The sequence below is a fragment of the Mercenaria mercenaria genome, chromosome 12 (assembly GCF_021730395.1).
Source record: "Mercenaria mercenaria strain notata chromosome 12, MADL_Memer_1, whole genome shotgun sequence".
Classification (NCBI taxonomy): Eukaryota; Metazoa; Mollusca; class Bivalvia; order Venerida; family Veneridae; genus Mercenaria; species Mercenaria mercenaria.
The window spans coordinates 82,161,524-82,179,062 of record NC_069372.1 but is presented as its reverse complement, the minus strand read 5'-3'; the positions used below and the strand labels follow the sequence as shown (position 1 = coordinate 82,179,062).

The 17,539-nt window shown below is 35.8% G+C and overlaps 2 long non-coding RNA genes across 2 annotated transcripts; one reads left to right on the top strand and one right to left on the bottom strand.

Moving 5' to 3' along the window:
* Window positions 1-392: 392 nt before the first annotated feature.
* Window positions 393-7,713, bottom strand: LOC123561098 (uncharacterized). The gene is made up of 3 exons (XR_008366592.1): window positions 7,354-7,713; window positions 4,747-4,868; window positions 393-759 (listed from the first exon to the last, which is right to left on the bottom strand). It is a non-coding gene; the product is annotated as an uncharacterized LOC123561098 (long non-coding RNA).
* Window positions 7,714-7,752: 39 nt separating this feature from the next.
* Window positions 7,753-13,487, top strand: LOC123548157 (uncharacterized). The gene is made up of 2 exons (XR_008366591.1): window positions 7,753-7,860; window positions 13,103-13,487. It is a non-coding gene; the product is annotated as an uncharacterized LOC123548157 (long non-coding RNA).
* The last annotated feature ends 4,052 nt before the right edge of the window (window positions 13,488-17,539 follow it).

The window sequence follows — 17,539 nt, the reverse complement described above, 5'->3', positions numbered from 1 at the left end:
TAAGCTATTTATAGTAACAACAAAGGGAAGTAATTCTAGGTTCTTGCACATGACACTCCATCTCATGATGGTGAACAATTGTGCCAAGTTACATCAAAATTCCTCTATGCATGAAAAAGAAATGCTACGGACCTTTGACCTCTAAGTTTGACCATGACCTTATAGTTAGACCTAGGGTCCTGCTTCTTGTGCATGACACTCTGTCACATAGTTGTGAACATTTGTGCCAAGTTACATCAAAATCCCTCCATGCATGAAGAAGAAAATTAATGCTCAGGACAGTCATTATTGAATTTAACCTTTGACCTCCAAGTGTGACCTTGACCTTTGAGATAGGAACCTGCAGTTTGCGCATGACACTCGTCTCATGAGGTTAACATTCATGCCAAATATAAACGAGATTGCTCCACGCATGTCAAAGTTATGGTCCGGACAAACAAATCCTGACGGACGGACGCACGCACACACGCACATACACAGAACAGCCATTTGGACATCTTTCTTTGCTTCCGCAAGCGGGCTCGACAAAAATGAAGATATAACATGTTTGCCAGTACATCTGACACAGGTACTGTCGATAAATATTTGAGAACAGAAGTATCTGCAGCTGAATTAACATCACTGGAGCCAGCATATGAAATGAGTGTTTTGTTGTCTTGTTGATGTGTTTAAGCCAGCATACGTCTTTGCTTACAATTTTAACAACTGGAACAGTTGCAATATTTTGGACTTTCCTCAGATTCACCTAAACACCGAGACCTGAAAGAAATAAAGCATAAAGTAAACATAAAAAGCTAAAAACACAAAGATTTTTACTTGGGATTTTTGTTTTCATAGCGATCTTCACAGCGATCCTCAAAAAGAGTGAGTGGATGAGTGAGTGAGTTGGGTTTTACGGCGAATCGACACAAAATGGTCATATATCGAAGATTCTATTCTAAAATTTCTCGTTTATATTCAGAATGTTTCTGATTAATTTCAAATTATTATGAACTGTCATGTTATATGATATCTAAATCACTGATAACCTTAGGCTCTTCTGTCACATGCACACTTCTATCAACGAAGCAACTCATGTTAAACAAAAATCAAATCCATACATAAAATTCTCACTTCGATATAAAAGTTCTCTGTTGTAGTAAGCTTACTATGTGCATATATTTTTATTTATTATATTTCACCACACTATTTCGTAGTTATGATTAAAGAATAACTGCTAATTATATTTCTAACAAGAGCTGTCGGAGGACAGCAACGCTCGACTATTCAACAGCCTTGTCGATTGAATGAATAAGGAAGTCGGAAAAGGGGCATAATTTAGTAAAAAAAGCAAAATAGGGTTATGAAACCTGCATAGTGCTTATCAGCTCATTACAGTGGACAAGTGTGTGAAGTTTCAATCCATTCCCATAAGTGGGTACTGAGATACCAGCTTACATATAAGAATTAAACCAATAACTCTTCAGCTGAAAAAGGGGCATAATTTTGTAAAATGCGATGTCGAGTTCTTGACCCTTTGCACTGCATGTCATATCATGACAGTGAACAAGTGTGTGAAGTTTCAATCCTTTCCCATTAGTGGATACTGAGATACCAGCTTACATACAAAAACTTAACCAAAAATTTCTATGCTGAAAAAGGGGCATAATTTTGTAAAAAAGCAAAATAGAGTTATGGGACCTACTTTGTGCATGTCAGATCATGGCAGTGAACAAGTGTGAGAAGTTTCAATCCATTCCCATTAGCGAGTACTGAGATACCAGCTTACATACAAAACCTTAACCAAAAATTTCTAAGTCGAAAAAGGGGCATAATTTTGTAAAAAAAGCAAAATAGAGTTATGAAACCTGTGCAATGTAAGTCAGTTTATCACAGTTAATAAGTGTGTGAAGTTTCAATCTATTCCCATTAGTGGTTACTGAGATACCAGCTTACATACAAAACCTTAACCAAAAATTTCTAAGTCGAAAAAGGGGCATAATTTTGTGAAAAAGCAAAATAGAGTTATGGAACCTGTGCAATGTAAGTCAGTTTATCACAGTGAATAAGTGTGTGAAGTTTCAATCCATTCCCACAAGTGGTTGCTGAGATACCAGCTTACATATAAAAACTTAACCAAATCGGGACGCGGACGCCGACGCAGACGCCGACGCAGACGCCGACGCCGACGCATGGGCGAGTCCAATAGCTCTACTATTCTATGAATAGTCGAGCTAAAAATAGACAGCGGTTTCCGCCATTCTCCGTACAAAACCGAGTGTTCCCGAATATGGATGTATGGTACGGGGATTAGGAACAACCAGTTTTTTACCCAACCGGACCTAATTTTTAACCTGTCCGAAATTTCATAGAGACAAATGTTCTGACCAATTTTCATTAAGATTGGACCAAAAATGTGGCCCAAGTGTAAACAAGCACTTTCTTTCATTTGACCTTGTGACCTAGTTTTTGACCCCAAATGACCCAGATTAAAACTTGTCCATGATTATATGTAAACAAACATTCTGACAAAGTTTCGTGAAGATTGGAGCAAAAAAGTGACCTCTAGAGTATAAACAAGCTTTTAATTTGATTTTTCTAAGTGACCTAGTTATTGATCCTACATGACCCAGAGTCGAAATCATATAAGACTTCATAATACCAAACATTCTGACCAAGTTTTATGAAGATTGAATAAAAACTGTGGCCCCTAGAGTGTTAACAAGATTTTCGTTTGATCTGACCTAGTGCCCTAGTATTTTGACCCCACATGACCCAGATTCAAACTTGGCCTAAAGATCATCAAGATAAATATTTTGACCAAGTTTCATGAAGATATAGTCATAAATATGGCCTCTTAATGTTAACAAGCTTTTCCTTTGATTTGACCGGGTGACCTAGTTTTTGACCCCACATGACCCAGATTCGAACTTGACCTAGAAATCATCAAGACAAACATTCTGACCAATTCTCATGAGTTTCAAACTTAAAATGTGGTCTCTAGAGTGTTAACAAAATTTTCCTTTGATCTAGCCAAGTGACCTAGTTTTTGACTCGACATTCATGACCCAGATCCAAACTTGGCCTAAAGATCATCAAATTAAACATTCTGACCAAGTTTCATAACGATAGGGTCAAAAATGTGGCCTCTAGTGTTAACAAGCATTTCCTTTAATTTAACTGGGTGACCTAGTTTTTAAACCCACATGACCCAGATTCGAACTTGACTTAGAGGTCATTAAGACAAACATTCTTACTAATTCTCATGAGTTTTAAACTTAAAATGTGGAGTGTTAACAAGATTTTCCTTTGATCTGGCCTAATGACCTAACATTTAGTTTTTGACCTGACATGACCCAGATTCACACGTGGCCTAGGAATCATCACCTAGGAATCATCATCACCAAGTTTCATGAAAATAGGGTCTTAAATGTGGCCTCCTGTGTGTTAACAAGCTTTTCCTTTGACTTGACCGGGTGACCTAGTTTTTGATCCAGCATGACCCAGATTTAGGCTTGGCCTAGAGCTCATCCAGATAAACATTCTGACCAAGTTTCACAAAGATGGGGTCATAATTGTGGCCTCTAGAGTGTTAACAAGCTTTTCATTTGATTTGATTGGGTGACCTAGTTTTTGACCAAACATGACCCAGATTCGAACTTGGCCTAGAGGTCATCAAGATAAACATTCTGACCAAATTTCACAAAGATAGTATCATAAATGTGACCTCTAGAGACTAGTAGAGTGTTAACAAATTTTTCCTTCCATTTGACCTGGTGACCTAGTTTTTGACCCCAGATGACACAATATTGAACTCGTCCAAGTTTTTTTAGGGTAACATTCTGACCAAGTTTCATTAAGATTGGACCAAAACTGTGACCTCCAAAGTGTCACGGACGACGGACGACAGACACAGGGCGATCACAAAAGCTCACCTTGAGCACTTCGTGCTCTGGTGAGCTTAACATCTGGAGGTGTTCAGCTACAATATCTGCCATTTATAAGTCTCTGTGGTCAATTTATTTTCGAGAAGATTACTGCAAAAAGTGAATCAAACAATGCACAGTGCCTTGAACATTTATAGGCCTCTCCTCTACCTACTTGGCATAACTGAAGTTGAAGACTACCTGTCTGCCAAGTACTTTTTCCTGTACATTGCTAAATTGAGCCTATTTACTGTTTAAAGATAAATCTGCAATCTTAAGAGTAGCAGTCAACATTCAATTCTGTAGTTAAGGCCAAAGTTAAAAATATGTTTGTTTGCTGTCTCCCTACCTACCCACTTAAAATGCTGCGCCCCAAAAGTTTTTATTGGACAATGCTGGTCAATTTTTTTTATTTAAGTTGCGATATGACAAGTGCCGCATATTTTTCAAGTACATGTAAGCAAAACAATAAGTAAGAAAGTTTAAATTGTACTATTTGATTTCATCCTTTTATACTACATATAAAGATTTGTCTTATTTTTTCAGAAGAGAAATTCTGTAAGAAACGATCATATATATATACTGGTAAACGTATAATCCCAACACCAAAAAAAAATATAAAAAAAAATTGCCTACCTATCTACCCAACTTTAAAAAAGTAGGGTCGAGAGACAGCAAACAATTTTAAATGTGGCCTAAGTATCTGAGTGACTTCAGGACACTAATGCGGTTACTGTCAGCTGAATGCTTGTCAGAAGTTTCAAAATGTCTATATTAAAATAAAACTTTCACAAGACAGCATTTTTTAATGTTATTTTGAAGGTGTCAGAGACAAATTTACCTTTATTCTAAGATTATGACTCCATGGCTGGAATACGGCAACTGCTAGGTAAGTATAATTTGCTAGTGTCTGCAGTATCTATTATCTGTTAATCAAACAGGATGCTTTGCAACATGTCATACCTGAAATAATAATACAAAAGTCGTGGCAATTCTAGGAAAACCAGGTTTTCAATTAAATCGTGCAAACAGGTTCTTTAAACAAGAGGGCCAAGATGACCCTAGGTCGCTCACCTGAGAAACACACCATAACAGTGTAAACATGTTTGACCTAGTGATTTCACGGAAACAAATATTCTGGCCAATTTTCATTAGGATTGGACCAAAAATGTGCTCTCCTGAGTTTAAACAAGTATTTTCTTTGATATGACCTAGTGACCTACTTTTTGACCCATATTCAAACTTGACCTAGATGTGATCAAGGCAATCATTCTGACAAAATTTCATTAACATCAATTAAAAAACACAGCCTCTAATGCATACACAAAGTTTTTCTTTGATTTGACCTAGTGACCTACAGATGACCCATTTTCGAACTCGATCTAGATTTCATCAAGGCAATCATTCTGACCAAAGTTCATGAAGATAAAATAGAACTGAAAAATACTGCCTCCTTTGCATACACAAGGTTTTTTTTTTATTTGATCCAGTGACCTACTTTTTGACCTCAGATGACCCATATTCAAACTCAACCTAGATTTCATCAATGCTATCATTCTGACCATATTTCAAGATCAATTGAAAAATACAGCCGCTAATGCATACACAAAGTTTTTCCTTGATTTGACCTAGTGACCTACTTTCTGAGCCCAGATGACCCATTTTCGAACTTTATCTAGATTTCATCAAGGCAATCATTCTGACCAAATTTCATGACGATAAAATAAAACTGAAAAATATTGCCTCCTTTGCATACACGAGGTTTTTCCTTGATTTGATCTAGTGACCTACTTTTTGACTCCAGATGACCCATATTCAAACTCGATCTAGGTTTTATCTAGGCAATCATTCTGACCATATTTCATGGAGATCAATTGAAAAATACAGCCTGTATCGCATTCTAATGTGTTCATTCATTTATTGCTGCCTTAGTTCAGTCAGGGATGTATTCAAGTTATCGCAGTTTATAACCCATTTGAGTTATTGCTTATACTTTCATAACTTGTTTCAGTTATTTTAGAACTTCACAAAGCTCTCCTGTGCCAATTCCTCATAGACTAATTTAAAAATGCAATTATTTCCTGAATCAGGCTGCACATTTTTCCCGAGACTGTTACATCTGGGGGCTCGTCCGGGATTCTCACCCTTGGAGCCCATGCGGGGCGAAACAGTTTGGCTGGGATGTGCATCTGAATTCGGTTAACAGTCTGCGGCAGACATTGGCCAGGAGTGTCAATGTCTTAAATAAGAGGGAAAGTGTGTAGCGGTTCTCGTATCGGGTCGCCTCGATAGCTCAATTAATAGAGCGTTGGCACGGTTAGCCGGAGGTCCATGGTTCGAATCCCGGTCGAGGCTGCACATTTTTCCTGAGACTGTTACACTAGAAACCTTAATTTCCTCATACCCCAGTCTCAAACACAGCACCATCTCAACTCTTTCTTCCCTACTACTTGCTATCCGCTACTGGAATACTCTCCCCAAGTCACATCCAAGCTAGTCCCAGCCTAAATAGCTTTATCCTGTTTTCTCATATTCTCGGGGGCCTAAGGGGTTGTTTTTATTCCCAGTAACAGATTAACCATTTCATAAACAGCATTTGGGTGCTGTTTTGTAGAAAATTTACTTGTCTTTCAGATGGAGTCATAAAATGTTACTGAAATTATCCCATTTAATTATTTTGTTTCTGTATTTGATATCCTCACCCGCAGAAATGGACCAAGAGTTTCTCGTATTCCCGTGGACAAATAATTAAGTTGTAGAAATTAAAACATTAAAATTACCATTGTGTTATAAAAAGATATATTCTGTAGTAAATACATCAAGAAATATTACAATTAATTGCATAATCAATCTAATTTATGGCAAATTTGCTAACACCACCAGAAAAAAATAAGGATTTTTTTGAAAATTGAGTAAAATGCTGATAGTTTCGTCAATATGCATTCAAATCACTTGAAATTTTCAGTTTGTCAGTTTGATACTTATTACTGTGACCGGATTTTTTTGCATATAAAATATGTGATACTGTGACCGGATTTTTTGTAATATATATTATGATAGTCAAATGAAAAAAATATCGATGACAAAAAATCCGGTCACAGTATCATATATTACAAAAAATCCGGTCACAGTATCACATATTTTATATGTAAAAAATCCGGTCACAGTATCACATATCAAAATTGAATGAAATATATGATACTGTGACCGGATTTTTTGTCATTTGACTAACATATAAAAGGTCAATTGTGTGAAAAAAGGGATTTTTTTTATTAAAAAAAAAAGATATATATATACACTGGACCCGTGCCTGTGGTCTAGAAAATAACAAACATTAAATTATTTGACAACTTGAAGGCAAAAAACGAGAATATGAGAAACCCTGAGAATACGAAAAACAGGGATACACTGTGGTTTAATATATTTTATGATAAATGCTTTTTCTTACCAAGCTGCCTCTAGGTAAACAATCCTTTCCATCAACACCAGAGACTCTGTATATTCTGCAGCCGTAGTTGGTTATACACACTACACAAAAACCTCGCGTTTTGAATTGGATGCTTTCATTATTTGTACACGGGGTGGCGGGTGATCAGTCGCTACATTCTTAAATATTGTAGTATCTACCGAATATAAAAATGAATGGATTAATAAAACTTTTTAACATTTGTATAAAGCTTACGAAATGTTTGTTATTATAAACGCCTACAACCGCTGATTAGAACTTAAATAAGAAATGATGCATTAACCAAGCTGACACCCCTAATCTTAGCGTATTATGAAATGGACGCGTCGATTCAATTACACATGACTGGTTCACGACTTATGAGACTCGCGTTTATGATTCGAAGAGTGAAAACGGATACCAGTTGACTACATATACACACGCGTTTGTTTATTCCTTTGTGTGTTGGAAATTATTGATGGTCCTTCTGTCACTGTCCGTAATTTAGCGGTAAGTTTATTTATATATATATATGTAATAGTAGCATAACTAAATACGTTCTTTTATATATAAATAATAAATTCTAATGCAAATTATCATTGTTATTGACTTTAAAGACCTTCGACTAAAGAAAATGGGACATCGGTTTTTTGAAAATCTTCTATCGATCTATGATTGTGGATAATTTGTCACAACTCCTTGACCATGGCAGTTTTCAGTTCAGTTTGTGGATTTCGCTAAAGGCCTGCTTTATTGCGCTAGATTCATAATGACTAAATGAGGCATCATTCTAATATTTCTCCACCTCTGGATACAATATTCATGCGCGGATCCAGGGGTGGGGTCCGGGGGTCCAGACCCCCCAACCCCCTGGGATTTTGGAATTTAATGTAAATACCATTAATTTTAATGTTATTTTGTATAAAAGTGTACTAAGACCCCCTCTGGCAGAAAGCATACAATTTGGACCCCCTCTGACAGAAAATGCTGGATCCGCTTATGATATTGAGCCTGTAGAATTTATATATCGTCTTCAGCTGTTCAGGGGTTGATAAATATTTTTCTTTTTTAATTTTTTGCTTGGTTAGAAGTTATGTATAACCTCTGAATGGTCACTGTTTGACTTAGCATGCATACTGGTACTGATCATGATAAACCCGGACAGAAAATGAGGTTTTTTACCTGTCACTTTTTTATTTCTGCAAATTGTAATCAATGGTCAGTATCAAAATAAAGCCTAACATTTTCTGAAAACTTTATTTGATTCAAATTTATACTTAGTAAGCAAACTCACACAGAGTGAGGCCGTGAAAGGGGTTTGTAAAACGGGGACTGTACGAACGTTGACTGATGATACATTCGACCACTTTCTCATTTACAAACTTTTTATCGTATGATTATATTGAAACTTTCCCCAAAAAGCTGCAACAGTCATTCCTGATCAAATGATGAAAAGTGACCCAATGTCAGGCCTTCATGTGTCGACAAGTGAGCATCATCAAAAAACGCCCTCTTCCCCATATGCAGTAATTTTCGATAAATACTTTTGTATCTCATATAAGGTAAATCAACACAAGGCAAGAACAATACTTTTTATTTTTAAAAACATTTTATAAAATCAAAAAGTGGTCATGAAAATCACTGTTTTAATCCTAAAACGAAAAAAAAAAAGAAACAAATATACAATACTTCTTACTTTTAAAATCTTTTTGTGATTATATGAAACTTTCTGGTGACCATAGGTTACCAAAAGTTACCAAAGATATAGAATGGTAACAAATATAAGAGTTTCTTTTTTTTATGATTACCTCTTTAAAACTTTCTGGTGACCATAGGTTACCAAAAGTTACCAAAGATAGAGAGTGGTAACAAAATATTTTTTTCTTTTTATGATGATTTCTATAAAACTTTCTGGTGACCATAGGTTACCAAAAGTTACCAAAGTTACCAAAGATATAGAGTGGTAACAAATATAGGAGTTTTTTTTACTTTTTATGGTTATTTCTATAAAACTTTCTGGTGACCATAGGTTACCAAAAGTTACCAAAGTTACCAAAGATATAGAGTGGTAACAAATATAGGAGTTTTTTTTTCTTTTTATGGTTATTTCTATAAAACTTTCTGGAGGTTGAAGGTTACCAAAAGTTACCAAAGTTACCAAAGACATAGTGTGGTAACAAATACAGAGCTTTGTGCAGGGGTGCTGTTTTTGGGCCATATATGATATTTTTATATAGCAAAATGTAAGTCATTTATTTATAAAGAATATTTACCAATTTTGTTTTTGTTTACACCAGTTGGTGTTGTAAGTGGAACTATTAGACGGTGTGTTCAATTTTATAAATAACTGATTGCAATCAAATATTTCCAAGGTGGTCAACTTTATCATCAGTCCGGGTTTATCATCAGTACCAGTATAGAATCTAGACAGAAAATCCCAGTTTGACTGGGCATTTTTGGTGTAGATATTATAGCAACTTCCGATGAAATTTTCACCGCTGCCGATGCTTTACATGCTATAGATTTAAATACCGATTGTGATATTTTAAAAAATTGGAATATAGCTGAAGATTATGTCACTGTACGAACTTGGTCACATAATTAGGGAAGAATATGTGTTAGGCAGATGGTAAGCTCAGTCGGTAGAGCACTCGCCCATGTAAGCGTGGCGTCCTGGGTTCGAGCCCCGGGCTGACTGAACATTTTTCTCACCCTGTGGCATTTTGCACCCAATGTGGGACTGTTTGCTTTGTCAGTCTTACCACCCTTGCAATATTATGTACCATGGTCTCCGGAATTCGAGGACAAACTTTCAATTGTGGGGGGTGTATTCACATAAGGGAAGAATATTGTGTCAGGCAGCCGATTAGCCAAGTTGGTAGAGCAAACGCCCTGTAAGCAAGGGGTCTCTGGTTTGAGCACCGGACTGACTGCACATTTTTCTCACCCTGTGACAATAAGATAGAAAAGATAAATTTTATTTTGAGTCGGCAAGACAAGTAACAATTCATATCTTTAAAAGACATCATCGTACATTAGGGGTTCTAACTGACCAATCAGAGACTCAGAGCTGCATTTTCGAGTACCTGCCAGTTTCCACTTTGGTATAACAAAGTATATTTACAATGAACATAATTATAGTGACTTTAGAAATAAATATCACACTATTTAAAAAATCAAATTAGATCTAAGATTTTTCACTGCATATATGCCCCAGATGATGCTACAAACAACAAAACTCTGAAGTTTCATTGAAATATTATATGGATTTAATTATACCTTTATTTTAGTTTAAAGTTTGAGATTTTACACAGGGAGTCTATGATAAAGTCCGAGTAAAATGTAATCATTACCCAAGTGAAATTAGCAGGGTTGGCAAAAACCTGGGTTTTAAGCATATTGCCCAGTCCAGTGGGTAATACTGGGAAAACCCGGGTTTTACTGGGCAATACTGGGCAATATAATATTTCAGTTGACAATTACTTCAATATACATATTTCAACATATTTCAACCCATATAGTGATAGCAGTGACACCTGCATTCCTAATGCTATAAAAAATCTATTGAATAGACATTATTATGATGATAATTGAGCATTTATTGAACAAGATTAGGGGATTAAAGTGTGAACAACTTAAATCTGCCCATTTTACTCTTGAAAATCAACTTTCAACTTTCCAAAGATCACATTGTCATTTCTATCCTATTACCACGAAACTGAGAATGATTAAAAAAGATTGCAAAATGTGAAGACTGTGGCAGTGTAGTTAGTACCAAAATTGAGACTGAAAGCTCATAGACTTTTGCAGTGTGTTGGTTTTAGATCAGTCTTAGACTACTCTGTAGGGTACTGTAGCCAAAAACCTTCTAGATGTGCTGGCATCGGCTGTGTCAGCAGAAAGGGTGTTTTCAAAATTTGGTATTATTCAGACAAACTCAGAAACACTGCCTTGGGATTAAAAAGACTACAAAACTTGTGTTCATTTACAGAATGTTTTGTGATAAAGAAGAACTAGACTATCGTATGTTAAGCAAATTTAAATCTATAGTTGTGACCTAGAGAGATTGTTCAATATGTGATGGTAAAATCAAAAGTAAAATTTTTAAAGTTTGAAACTCATGAGAATTAGTCAGAATGTTTGTCTTGATGACCTCTAGGTCAAGTTTGAATTTGGGTCGCATGGGATCATAAACTAGGTCACCAGGTCAAATCAACGGAAACTCGAGAGGTCGCATTTATGACTGTATCTTCTTGAAACTTGGTCTGAATTTTATTATTGATGATCTTTAAATCAAGTTGGAATCTGGGTCATGTGGGTTCAAAATCTAGGTCACCAGATCAGATCAAAGGAGAAGCTATATAACACTGTAGAGACCACATTAATGACCATATCTTAATGAAACTTGACCAGAATGTTTATCTTTAAGCCCTGCTCCGCGGCTGTTCAAGCTCTGTTAACCCACGATTACAATAGGTAACAGTTAACGGCCACACACCAAACTTTAGCATGCAAATCCACAGGTGTTTTATAAAGAATTTTATATAAAATAGACCCTATTTTGACATGAACTGTTCATAGTCAGGACTTTCATGATTTTCAGTGACAAGTTAAGGTTAAAAGGTTGGACTGGAGCAGGTCTTTAATGATCTTAAGGTCAAGATCATCTGGGTCAGGTGGGGTCAAAAAACAAGGTCACCAGGTCAAATCAGAGATAAAGCTTGTTAACAATCTAGAGGCCACATTGTGACCAAATCTTGAATTATCTTCATGAAACTTGGTCAGAATGTTAATCTTTATCATCTTTAGTTCGAATCTGGGTCACTGAATAAAATTAAAGGAAAAGCTAGTTAACACTCTAGAGGCCATATTTATGACCATAATATATCATAATAAAACTTGGTCAGAATGTTAATCTTGATAATTTTTAGACCTGTCTATTTTCAATCTTGGTCAGGTGTGGTCAGAAACTAGGTCATCAGGTCAAATCAAAGATAAATCTTGTTAACATTCTAGAGGCCACATTAATGACTGTATCTTCATGAAACTTGGTCAGAATGTAAATCTTTATGATCATTAGGTCAGCTTCGAATCTGGGTCATGTGGGGTCACAAACTAGGTCACCAGTTCAAATCAAATGAAATGCTTGTTAACACTCTAGAGGTCACATTTATGACCATATCTTCACGTAATATGGTCAGAATGTTATACTTGGTGTTTTGGGGTCCTTAGGTCAAAGGTCAAGGTCACATGGATCTGAACATTGAAAATGGTTTCCGCTCAGTCAATTAATGGAGAAGGGTTTCACAGGTACATTGTTCTTGATGAGTAGATAGCCCCTATTGATTTTGGAGTCACTGGGTAAAAGGTCAAGGCCACAGGGACATGAACTTTAAAAATGATTTTCTCTCATTAAATAGAGAAGCGTTCCACCTAGTACCTTGGAACTTCACAGGTTTATTGGTCTTGATGTGTAGATGACTCCTATTGATTTTGTGGTCACTGGGTCAAAAGTCAAGCTCACAGGGACCTGAACATTAAAAATGGTTTCTGCTCAATAACTGGTGAAGGGTTTAACCTAGGACCTTGAAACTTAATAGGTTTATTGGTCTTAATGTGTACATGACCCTATTTGATTTTGAGGTCACTGGATCAAAGGTCAAGATCACAGGGACCTGAAACCTAAAACGGTTGTTGCTTCATTATACTTCTATGAATTCAAGAATATGCAGACACTGTTTATCTATTGCAGATGGTGAGTCTCAAGCGAAAAAGAAAAGTGGACCTCTCCTAACAACTTAAAAGGAGAACATTATCTTGCATAGCATTTTTCTCCGAAGGGATTGATTCAAACAAGCACATTGTGACAAGTATCCCACTGAAGGCAAGTTCTACAACAAGGAGACGGACTCCACCAATATATCGACGTTCAAAAAGGGCTTAAATTTGTTTACCGATCAAAACTATGCCATAAGACATGAATCACCCTCCAATTAAAACAAAACATATGGAGAAGTCAGTCACTTTCAAATCAAGTAACAATTTAAGATATGAGACGATTCTAATGACGACAATGAATATGGAGAAGTATAATGTACTTGAAAATGTTTAATGGAAATAGAGGAATGTGAAACTTCTTTGTATTTATTTGGTTCTCATGAAGGCTTTGTCATTGATAAGGCAGATAAGTTGATTTATTTCTTTGTTTTCAACAAAGAGAAAAGTTGAAAAGAAAAGCATTTTAGGAGTACTGAAAGATGTTAAAGAAATATTTGAGATAGAATGTAAAAACTGGCCCTTCTTAGGGTCTGCTAATTTAGGGCTAAAATAAAATAAAAACATATAGTCGACTTCTTCTCGTGAATCGATTGATGGATTTTTTTCTGTAGCATTATTATAAGGTACTCGCATTAAACACGGTTGGGGTTATAGGAATGGTCTCTTTCTGACATATATGAGCCATATAACTCAAACCTAGACTGAAAGATTTTTAGCTAACCTTAGCACAACGTGCTCAAAGGTGAGCTTTCGTGATCGCCCTGTGTCTGTCGTCGTCAACAATTTGTCTGTTAACACTCTAGAAGTCACAATTTTGGTCTAATCTTAATGAAACTTGGTCAGAATGTTACCCTCAATAAAATCTTGGACGTTTTCGATAATGGGTCATCTAGGGTCAAAAACTAGGTCACCAGGCCAAATCAAAGGAAAAGCTTGTTAACACTCTAGAGGTCACAATTTTGGCTCAATCATAATGAAACTTGGTAGAAATGTTACCCCAAATAAAATCTTGGACGAGTTCGATTTTGTATAATCTGGTTTCAAAACCTAGATCACAAGGTCAAATATAAAAGCAAGGAGAGGACGGCTAGAGGGAAGGAAAAAGCCGCAAAAATATTGCCATTGGTCATTGAAAAGTGCAGTTGAGTCAGGGAAAAGTCAGGAAATAGTTTGGGAATTTCATTTTCTCAACTAAGTGGCAACCCTGAGAAACTGTATAATATATGTTTGTACTAAGCTTACTACAATACTTATCACATAATTGTGTTTTTACTGTGTAAGACTAGAAGATGCAATGAAAAGAACAGCATATTGCATTTGTATATTAACTTAAAAATATTTTAACTGTATGCAAGTTTCTTGTGTGAATTTATTTTTTATTCAGTTCATCATGTTCATGTCCTGAAAACCTAGGTTGTCATTTCGTTTCGAACAACATAGGAATCAAGGGATTTAATTATAAATTGTGACTTTAGATTCCGAGAAATAGTGTTTTTAGACTACGATGATCACTCTACTGGTACTTGAAAACAATTTTTTACGGTTCTAATATTTTATATGGTTATTCAAAAATGTTACATTAGTATGATTGTTTTAGCCATTTCATCCATTAAGTAAACTTTACATAAAAAGTATTGGGTGAAGTGCTGTTTGTAGGTAAAAAAAGTGTACTTTATATAGCAGGGCCTCAACTGGGCCTCAGAAAGTTATAGCCACATTTTTTAGCTCACCAGAGCTGAAGGCTCAGGGTGAGCTATTCTGATCACTCACCGTCCGGCGTCGGCGTCCGTCCGTAAACTTTTACTTTAAACGACATCTCCTCATAAACTGCTGGGCCAATTTCATCCAAACTTCACAGGAATGTTCCTTGGGTGAAGCTGTACAAAAAGTGTTCAAAGAATTGAATTCCATGCAGAACCGAAAGGAAAAACTTTAAAAATCTTCTTCTCAAAAACAAGAAGCCCTAGAGCTTAGATATTTGGTGTGAAGCATTGCCTAGTGGACCTCTACCAAATTTGTTCAAATCATGACCCCGGGGTCAAAATTGACCCCGCCCCAGGGGTCACTTGATTTTACATAGGAAAATCTTAAAAATCTTCTTCTCAAAAACCAGAAGCCCTAGAACTTAGATATTTGACATGTAGCATTGCCTAGTGGACCTCTACTAAAGTTGTTCAAATCATGACCCCAGGATCAAAATTGACCCCGCCCCAAGGGTCACTTGATTTTACATAGATTTCTATAGGAAAATATTCAAATTTTTTTTAAAAAATAAACCAGAAGGCCTAGAGCTTAGATATTTGACATGTAGCATTGCCTAGTGGACCTCTACAAAATGTGTCACAAATGTTCACCACCATGAGGCGGAGTGTCATGCGCAAGAACCAGGTCCCTAGGTCTAAGGTCAAGGTCACACTTAGAGGTCAAAGGATACAAGAATGAAAACTTTGTCCGGAGCATTTCTTCTTCATGCATAGAGGGATTTTGATATAACTTGTCACAAATGTTCACCACCATGAGCCGGAGTGTCTTGTGCAAGAACCAGGTCCCTAGGTCCAAGGTCAAGGTCACACTTAGAGGTCAAAGGATACAAGAATGAAAACCTTGTTCGGAGCATTTTTTCTTCATGCATAGAGGGATTTTGATATAACTTGGCACAAATGTTCACCACCACGAGACGAAGTGTCATAAGCAAGAACCAGGTCCCTAGGTCTAAGGTCAAGGTCACACTTAGAGGCCAAAGGTCAGATACAAGAATGACTTTGTCCGAAGCATTTCTTCTTCATGCATAGAGGGATTTTGATGTAACTTGGCACAATTATACACCATCATGAGAGGAAATGTCATGCGCAGTTCCTTTCTTTAGAATTACTTCCCTTTGTTGTTACTATAAATCTTATATTGTAATTTCTTCATTACTAGTCGTAGCGAAAAATCGAGACCACTTTTCTGTAGTACAACATGCATGCTACATCCAATTTTGAGGTGTATTTTGACCAATCTCTACCTGGTAAAAAATTTTGTGTGGCCTTTTCTTTTTCTTTTTTTTATAAAGATTAACTTCCCTTAGTTGTTACTATAAATAACTTATATTGTAACTTTTTTATAATTGACCATAGGGAAAAACCAAGACCACTTTTCTGTGGTACAACATAGATGCTACTTTCAAATTTTAGGTGTATTTTAAGGTATCTCTACCTGGTAAGGAGTTTTTATGTTGATTTAGAAAAACAAAAGAATTACAATAATTACTACACAACCACAAAATTAAAATTCCATTTGCAAATACAGGTGCTAGTGTAAAGAAATTTGCTGTGACGGGCGTATATTGTGACATTCTGGCACTCTTGTTTATTTATGTTAGACTTTTGTGTTATATTTCTTATGTTCATAAGTATTTGTTTTGGTATTTTTTTTTAAATAAATAAATAGATTAAGATATGTGTTGAAATTTTCAGTGATATTTGTATTTTTTTGCAAAATGATATTAAGTGGCATTTGTCCATAAATACGAACAATATTCCAAATGTATACAGATTCTTATTCAGTTCTCACATTTGTTCATATTTGGATATTTTTCAAATGCGTACAAACAAATCCAGACAAACAGAAAAATTCCAAATTGTATTTTTTTTTAAAATTAAATTTATTTTTCTTTTCTCACATTTGTTCGTACGTACGAACAAATGATTATAAGAAATGAAAAAGAATTTATTACAATTTGGAAATTTATTCGTACGTATGAACAAAATTCCAAATAGATTTTTTTTTTAAAAGTTAATTCTTTTTCAGTTCACTCATTTGTTCGTACGTACGAACAAATGCAGGCTGCTCATTACGAACAAATGATTGTGAATGAAAAAGAATTTTTAAAGCAGTTTGGAATTTTGTTCGTACGTCCGAACAAATCTGGGCTGTTCGAACAGGCCCCGGTTTCACAAAAAAACTTAAGTTTTTACTCATATTTCAACTCAAGTTATAACTTAAGTCTGATAAACGACTCAGCTGAGTGATTATGTTTGAGAGCGTTTCACAAAAAATCTTAAGTTATTGCTCAGTTGAGTGAAAACTTTCGACTCAAATCTTTCAATATTCTTAATGATATAAGCTACAATTCCGATAGCTCTTCAGACCTCGCGCAACAGAAGGAAGAAAAGAAGTAAAATTACTAAAATACACCGACCATCTCCGTCAAATATCGTTGCACAAAACAACAAAAGCGGTACCCGTAGATCCTGATCATCGCTGAGTGATACTAGTATGTTACGTACGGTGCTTCGCAAGGGGCGAAGGAAGCATGATATAGCCGACCAGTTATGCGTGAGTATATCAGCTGTTTCTGTAAAATGCTATGAATCATTGAATGTGCCAAAAGAGTCTTCTTTGAATGTGCATAGTTTGTTATCACTAT